Source organism: Scleropages formosus, chromosome 4, assembly GCF_900964775.1.
Source record: "Scleropages formosus chromosome 4, fSclFor1.1, whole genome shotgun sequence".
Lineage (NCBI taxonomy): Eukaryota > Metazoa > Chordata > Actinopteri > Osteoglossiformes > Osteoglossidae > Scleropages > Scleropages formosus.
In genome coordinates, this window is record NC_041809.1 from 2,168,192 (window position 1) to 2,176,856 (window position 8,665).

General features: G+C 53.4%; 1 long non-coding RNA gene across 1 annotated transcript; it reads right to left on the reverse strand.

The window, feature by feature from the left end:
- Positions 1-6,183: 6,183 nt before the first annotated feature.
- On the reverse strand, positions 6,184-8,221 carry LOC108927086 (uncharacterized). The gene is made up of 3 exons (XR_001965539.1): positions 8,173-8,221; positions 7,994-8,082; positions 6,184-6,211 (listed from the first exon to the last, which is right to left on the reverse strand). It is a non-coding gene; the product is annotated as an uncharacterized LOC108927086 (long non-coding RNA).
- Between the last annotated feature and the right edge of the window lie 444 nt (positions 8,222-8,665).

Below are 8,665 nucleotides of genomic sequence, written 5' to 3' on the forward strand. Positions count from 1 at the left end.
CACGCCTAGATCAGGTAGATACGCGTTCTAAAAAAACAGGGACGGCAGATAAAAATGCTGGTGGCTTTTTCCAGATCGCTGTACTTTCCCAGGGACAGAGATGACTGATGACGGCCTGTTTTCCACATATTATAGGTTCAGATCCCAGGAACGGAATGTCCGCTGTACCGTTTAACGGTTTTAATCTGAACTATTTTCCTGAATGAAACACGTAAGGGATGGTGTAGCTGGTAGTGTGGTGGACAGAGCTGCTGGACCCAAAGGTCACAGGTTTGAATCCCAGCTACAGTACCCTTGAGAAAGGTACCTACCCTAACATTACTGCAGTAAAATCACCCATCTGTAAAAAAGGGTAAATAACTGTAAGCACATTAACATTATCAGTTGCTTTGGAGAAAAGTATCAGCTAAGTAAATAAATGTAATAACGATGTAAATCCTGTCTCAGAATGCAGTAAGCGGCTGTGTGCGTGTGTTCCTTCAGCAGAATGACAGCGAGCCAAGTACAAAGCAGCACACTTACACTCGTGTATTTATTTATCGTTTATAACGCTGTGGGGATTATTCCAGGGACACATTTTCACCCATCCGACTTATCGACACAGTTCGAGAAGCGAAGACGCAGAAACACATTTGTTAACGCATTTGTTGCCGGGGGTTGAAGTAGAGACGATCGCACAGGAGACACGCAAACACGGACGCGCACGGACGGGTCACGCAGCCGGCAAGGAGCAGCAGCTGGAATAAGGAGCGCAGCACAGCTGGAGTCAGTGTGCGTGTGAGAAAGGAATTAAATGGTGACGTTGAATTGCTCGTAGAAACTAATAGACGGAGGCGTGGGGTGGGTACGAGGGACAGGTCCGATGGCTCTGAAGGGGGGGCTTGTGTCAGTCGTCTGTCCCTCGCTCGAGCGTGGAGGTCAGGAGGCCGACGCCCCGCAGCGTGGAGGAAGGGGCGGGGGCCCGGTGTGGGCGGGGTCTCGAGGCGGCAGGGGAGGAGCCCGACGCAACGCCACGATGCGGGAGCCGGGTGGGCGGAGCAAGGCTGAGAGCTCCTCCTCCCCGCTGTCCACCACGCTCACTCCGTTCACCTCCAGCAACCTGGGGCGGAGACACACGGTCAGTGTGGAGCGGTGCCCATCTGTGCTTTTTTGACCAATCAGGTGCAAGACGGAGAAATTAGACTGGCCCCACCCTCCCCTTCCAGCTGCTTTAGGGCTCGGAGCGAATCGCCCGTGTGCGGGATCGACTCCCCGCGACAGCTGCTCGGGAACAGCACCGACGATGACGCCGAAGGTGCCGAAATGAAAACAAAGATGTCGGTTATGGATGCGGCGCATTAAAGAGCGCCAGCTGGGGGCGTAGCTGCATCCTGTCGGGATGGAGTCAGGATGCCAAGAAGAGCTCGGGGGCGTTGGTATCGATATCGGCTCATAAACGTGGCACTTTGCTTATTTCCGCTTGATTAAATGTACATGTGTTTTTGCAGAGGAGGTACCTCGTGAGGTAAGACGATCCCACTCTGTGCCATTATGCAGCCGTGTTTCCCATCGAGACAGCCTGTCATTTTACCCTCTACTGTTCAGTGCTTCGCTGAACAATGTCCCATGAGTTTTTTTAGAACAGATTCCTTCTGCCCCTCAGCACTGCTGAATCCCTCCCATCAACACTATCTTCTATGATTATCTATGTATTTGCTATTTGCGTGTCACTTCTACAGGAGCTACCGGAGGGATGTGAACCGCAACATGGTGGTATCAGACACACGAGCTGCGTCCATGATCCCGTGCGTATGTCTCAAGCTCTTGTGCGTTTGTCTGTTGTTGATGCCTTTTTGTTTGCTCCATAGTCAGGGTGGTATATGGCAGCTGGGATATGGACCCTCATGTTTACACAGCTGTTCCCAACCCACATGGTATCAAGATTCAGTGACCCCCCCCCCCCCCCGCCACACCCTATACTCCTGCCTTGGAGTTGCTCCTCAAGCCAGACTTTGCAGAGCAACATGATGAGGGAGGACCAGAGCGCAGTCTGTGTTCAGGTGTTACACCTTTACCTGTCACTGGGCTGAAGGTGGGAGTTCTGTGCCTGCACCACCACGAGCCCCCTGCCCTCCAGGTACCGCGCGGTGAAGCCGTAAGCCCCCGTCTCGCTCGGCGGCTCATGGACCAGCAGCAGCAAGGCGGGGCACTGGGAAGACACCAGGTCAGACAGGGTCGAAGCCCTCCTCCTAGCGTTCTCCTGGGAAAGCACATACACGCGAACCGCAAAAGGTGCGTGTGAGACAAAACAAGAAGAAGAAGAAAATCAGAAATAACAAGGAAACCTTTTCCTGATGTTTCTAGAACTTTCTACAGCGGTGTGGCATAATAGCAAGAAGTAAAACAGAAAAAAGACACAAAAAGAAATAAACGCTTTATAACGGGGCAAGGGTGAGACATGGAGGTTGAAGATATATTTACATTTACTCGCTTAGCTGACGCTTTTCTCCAAAGTGATGCAGCACTCAGAGTGAACAAAACTGCATTTCGCCAACAGACAAAGAGAGTTTATGGAGTAGATAGGAGATGAGGAGAGGAGCAGGTCCAAAAGAGATGTGTACGGAGACTTTTACTGAATGTTGAGAGGGATTCAGCAGCTCTGAGGGTCGCAGGGACTTCATTCCACCACATCAGAGCCAAAACCAAGAACACATTAACTTTTGATGTTGCACCCCTTGTGAGTGGGGCCACCAAGCGGCCAGAGGTGGAGGAGCTCAGCACTCTTCGTGGTATATAGCGAGTGATCAGGTCCTGTAGGTGATGGGGTCCAGATCCTTTGACCGTTTTGTAGGCCACGAGCAGACTGTTGAACTCGATACGGGCGGCTACAGAAACCCAGCGGACAGAGACGAGAGGGGAGGCTCATGGGAACAAAAGGAGCAAACAAACGGGGCGCCGGACACATGGCAAGTCCACGCGGACTGGAGCATCACGTGGGCACGGAGCTGGGCGACTCGATCCCACTCCCAACCGCGGCGAGTCGGTGGCCTCCAACTGTTGTCCGGGCCGGGCAGGGAGCTGCAGCACTGGGGTCTTCCGTAAAAAAGGCAGCAGAAGCTCATTCTCCTCCCTCCCGCCCCTCCACCCCTAAGAGGATCTCATGAGCTCCCATTTGCGATGGATCCCGGAATTGGGGACGATGATGAAATTTCCCCTCATTATCTGTAATCGGACTCCGGCGGCTCGGCGCACAATAGTCGCGGCACTCGAGGGACAGCTGCGGGTGGCGTGCGTCACGCCTCTCAGTTTTCGTTCCACCATTTGTGGTGGTTCAGGCTTTGCTCCTGGGGGGGGGAGGGGGGTGTTGGCTTCTTCATATTTTTTTGCTTATTTGACCCAGATGCAGGTCTGGGCCCAGGACAGCGGTCGGCACCACGCCTCACGCCTTCGCTTCCACAACCCACCGGGTCGCCTCCGGACAGAACACGTGTAGAACGCACGTGGAGCGCAGCCACACGGGGGGGGGGTGACAGGTGACCTAGAAGAACCAGCATCACTTTCTGGAGCAAATTCGGCCGCTGAACCGGACGGCTTGATCAGCGAGCTGGACGTCGAGGTCCGGCACACGAACCGCGTGCACCGTCGTTTTAGATGCAGAACCGCAGACGTGGACGGACGAGTCCTGCCACTCCTGGACTGGAGGAAGGGGTACCGTGTTTACACTGTGCTTATCGAGGAACTGAGGTGTTTTGACGGCTGCGTCCGTGCGGAGAAACGGCGGACGAAATGCCGCGCAATCTGCGTTCTGCAGCCGCGTGAGACGTGCAGTACGTGCAGTACGTGCAGACGTCCACCGAGCAGGACTTGAAGGAAGGGATTGTCTCAGGTCCGAATGCGGGCACTGCTATTGGAACCTTTGGGTGGGTATCGTACCTGGGCTCCGGCTCGGAACCCCGCCGCGAAGCTGCCCTTTATGAGTAAACAAGGTAAAGAAGGTGAAAGAGACCCGGTACCTTGGTCTGCAGCTGCCGCCGAGCCGCTTGGAGCTGCGCCACCTGCCGACCCAGGTGGACGAGACGGATCTCCTCCTGGAAGAGCTGCGCGTCCAGCTTCATTTTGTCCAGGAGCTGCATCTCAACCCGCCTGCAAGGAGAAGCAGCCCAGGTGTCGGGGGGTCGACGTGTGGCGATCGTGTCCAAACTCAGATATTTACTGCGTTGAGGAAACGGATGCTTACTGTGCCATGCTTACCGCGGTATCAAAGGCACAGACCGCGCATGTGAGAACCGCGTGTGTGCTGCTGTCCCTCAGCGGGAAATGAGGGAACTGCGGCTGCCCGAGGGCTGAAATGTTGTTTCCAGGAGATAAATGTTCCGGTCGAAATAACGATGAATGTCTCCCCCTTTCCTCGTCTTTTCATCAATAACACGGCGATGAAGCGCTGCCCTTAACTGGCACCACGATGAATCAAGGAGAGAACTAAGAAAGCGTCGCCGAAAGAGGAGCGAACGCTCCGGAGAGACGAGCTACGGTTGGGCTTCTCTCACCGCGGAACCTGTCCTCTCACCCGGGGACACGGCTGCAATGGATCACGACCCTTTTTTAAAATGGCCCATCCCTCGTCCTTCCGTTCTTGTCTCATGAAGGTGACGCATCATTTTAGGGCCAGACACATCCAGGTCGGCTCAGCACGTGTCTTGGTTTCCACCGCGTCTCCTTATATTTACATATATTCATATGGAAGTGCATTAAAGTAGATGAAGAGCTTCAGACACAGACAGGATTTTGCACACATAACTTGTGTATCTGATGCCACCATGTTGCTGGTTCGCATCCCTCAAGTAGCTGCCGATAGAAGTGACATGCAGATAGGAAACACACGGGTAATCAGAGTGTGATGGTGTTTACTGGAGGGATTCAGCAGCTCTGAGGGGCAGAGGGAGCTCATTGAACCCTACCTAGAAATATTGAAATAGCAAATCCATAGATAATCATAGCAGGTGGTGTTGGACTCATTTATGGAGCTGTCAGGAAATCAGGAGTGAAGTGTCTCTGAAAGAGATGGGTTTGAGACCCATCTTGAATTCTGGGATGGATTCAGCAGTTCTGAGGGACACAGGGAGCTCATTCTACCACATTAAGGGCAAAACCGAGAACTGATGGGCTTTAGTTCGGACTGTAGGTTGTGATGAGGTCCTGCAGGTAAATTTGAGTAAAAACAGTAAAATGGAATAACGATTTAGGAGGAGCAGACTTTTGAGTCCCGCTGCCCACTTAAATGTCAGTCGTTTTGTTTGTCTCCACAAAGCCATGGTTTATTCCCCGGAAGAAAATACGAAAGAGACCATAAGCGTGATTAATTGCCTCAATATTCCACGTGCGCAGACGTGTGCCGTTCAAAACTTCCCGCCACACAGGAACTCGAGAAGCCGAATTCTCACCCTCATTTCGAACAAGCTTGAACGCGGTGTGTAAAACTATGCGTAAACTGGTCACTCCCACACAACGCGTCGCCGTTGGCGCTCGGACTCGCGGCCAGCGGTTTGCAGACCCAGCCCTGCGTCTCTTGGAACCGTTGATGTCACCAGTATTACCGAGAAGGTGAGACGAGCGCTTATGGAACCTGACAGGTGATTTGCGAGGTCCACAAGACACATGGAAGATCTACAGTAAATGTCCATCTGGAAAACGGGGAGAGTTTATGACGCTGAAAAGCTCCGGACAAGTGGCTTTGGAGAAAAGTGCTCCCCGAGCGGCTCGGCCCTGAAGGCCACCCGTGAAGCGGTCACCTGTGTTCGTTGGCCTCCAGGGCCCTAAGCTGGGACTGCAGGCCTTCAACCTTCCGCTCCGTCTCCTTCCTCCGCCTCTGGGTCATTCCCAGCTGCTGCGCCAGCTCAGCCAGGCTCAGGTCCGCCCCGGGTGGTCCGTTCTCCATGCTTTTCATCTCCGAGTAGAAGGAGACAAGGCTTTGATGAAGCTTCCGGACCTGAGAGGAGGAAAGGGAGAGGATGAGGAGCCGGAGCAGATCCATCCATACGTTTCAGAAAGCGCTAACCCGGCAGAGGAGCTTCGGGGCCAATGCCAGAAAACACGGGAACCTCTCTCTCCGACAGACCTGCTCGACCACGTCCCGGAGTGGGTCCACGAGCAGAGGCGTCTCACGTGTCCTCTCCTTGCGCTGCACGCTGGACGGGAGGCCTTCTGGGGGTTTTCCTGAGTCACCTGGCTTCTCCTGGGGCAACGGGACAGAAACGCACTCCCTCAGGTGGGTGGGGACAAGTTGAAACCCTGGACGCCTTCGACTCGCCACTCAACAAGGAGCCTTCGGCAGAAAAAAAATGATAAGCATCCTTTTATACACGTTCTAATCAAAACCGCAAGGTATAAGAATATACCGATATGCAAATGAGGAAACAAAGAAGCTCTTCACACACACAAGTTTGTACTCGCGGTTAGAGCTGCCGCCTGGCAGTCGGAGAACTCAGGTTTGAACCCCCCCCGCCTTGATCAAAGTACTTACCCCGAACTGACAGAGTAAAAATTACCCTGCTGCATGAAGAAGTAAATCACAGTAAGCTGATAATATCTGTTAATATTTTAAGATGCTTTGGAGAAAAGCGTAAGATAAATGACTAATAGAGGCAAGTTTTGATAAACAGGCTGGTTTGTGGGACAAGAGACACCAACTCGGGACTTCTGGAGCTCTTAGGCTGGACAAGTTGTCGACGAGGGGAGAATCAGAGCAGTGGGCGGAGTCTCGAACTCGAACACTTGCTCTCCAACGCTGCTCTGACTCCTCTTCCAAGGTAAGTTCTCTTACCGTGAACAGAAGAAGCTTAAATAGGGGAGTCGCGGCAACTAGGTGTCCGCTAACCGTCCCTCGGCAGATGTGTTCGAGTGCCATGGGGATCACGTACAACTGGTGGACGCTTGCACTGTCAAGCTACATAAAAATAATTGACCCATTTCCAGGTGGTCCCCGACTTACGATGCTTCGACTTACGATATTTTCGACTTACGATGGGTTTCGCGGAAGGTAACCCCATCGTGACTCGGGGACCACCTGTATACGGCTGGGTGATTTTACTGGAGCGACTGAGGATAAGTACCTTGATCAAGGATACGATGGCTAGAGGCGGGATTTGAACCGAACCACTATCCCCGCTGCATGTAATCGGTTACCGTGTTCAGCACGGTAAGCAAGCATCGAGACCCCGCTGACGTTTTTCAGCATTCATGGTTAATAACCCCCCCCCCCCCCCCCCCCCCCCCGTCCTCTTTTGCGGTCAAGCTGCAGCGGCCCCACATGGTCCAAAAGAGCGAGGAGATATGGGTCAGTGACCAACTCAGAGCGCTTTGAAACTCATGAGAACACAATGGATTCCCCTCTTGCAGCTGTTTTTGTTTACCTGGGACATTTTAGTCAACATGCTGGACGCATTAGTGTTACGGTACGTGAAGCCAGGCCGCTCCCGCGCCGCTCGGCACGACACAACGTGCGATAATCGTCCGATGTACAGCGAGAGAAGCTACGCCGGAGCGCCGTCCTGGAAGCCGGCGCCCGGCCCGCTCCGGTCCGGTCCCGCGTCTCCCTCTGCCAAATTAATTAGAGCGCCGCCGTTTCCGTGCTGCTCCATCTGCTGTGCGGCGTGCAAATGTCAAACAGAGATGTTGTGCTCATCCTATGGGGCAAAGCGATGACTTACAATGCGCCTGGACTTAATTACCGCGATGATATCGCCTTGAGGACTCAACCGCAGGCCTGACGTACGGCCGCCTGGAGACCGAGTTCTTCGGACACAAATTCCAGGCCCGGAGATGTTGGACGGTGATGCGCGGAAAGGGCACATTTTTTTGTGAAAGATGACTAATGATGACTCTGGAAGTGGCTCAGATTTTGGATTGGCTTGAGACTGAAACAGTGAGAAGCTGTCGGTGAAAAGATGAGGTCTCCGCCCCCACATTCGTCAAGTTCGGCGCGAAGCGTTTGCGAGCGCGAGATGCGTGACGGTACCTTTCTGCAGAGCTGCAGCTCCGGCACTTTCTTCTCGGAGGCGGGAAGCTCACCAAGCTGCAGGTCTGCTGGGAAGGCATCTGAAGGACCTTGAAAACGGCCACAAGGTGTGCCGTCACCCCCGGCTCACTCTAACAGACACGTGAAGCTGACAACGAGAGCTCACGAGGGCCTATTACCGTCTTCGATCTTCAAGCTGAGCAGCCTCCTGTCCTCCTTCAGCCCCGGGGTTGTGAGACAGGAGTCCACCGCTTTCTCCAGCGTGGTGTCTCTGGGCGTCCTCAGGTGGACCATCTGGTCCAGGGCTGGAATCGATCAAGCAGTCAGGATGAAGGAGGGAAGCAGCACAAGCAACACAAGTGTTCTGAGCTCGAAGACCCTACAGAAGAAGCTCAGCATTTTCACATCACTTCTGAGCTCAGCCAACGTGGCGTTTGTGGATGAACTTCTGTTCAACTTTCCGTACTTCTTCAAGCCAACATGCGGTGGCTTCCAAAAGTCTTGGCGCCCTTGATAAAGCTGCACGAAAAAGGCAGCAAAATATAACCGGTGCAGATAAAAACGAAATCTCGCGTTTGCCTTCTGATACACTCGCTTCGTGACAAGTATTCGTGCGCCGTTCCTCCGCAGCATTTCACCGTAAATTCAATGTAAAACAATGTACGTGACCTC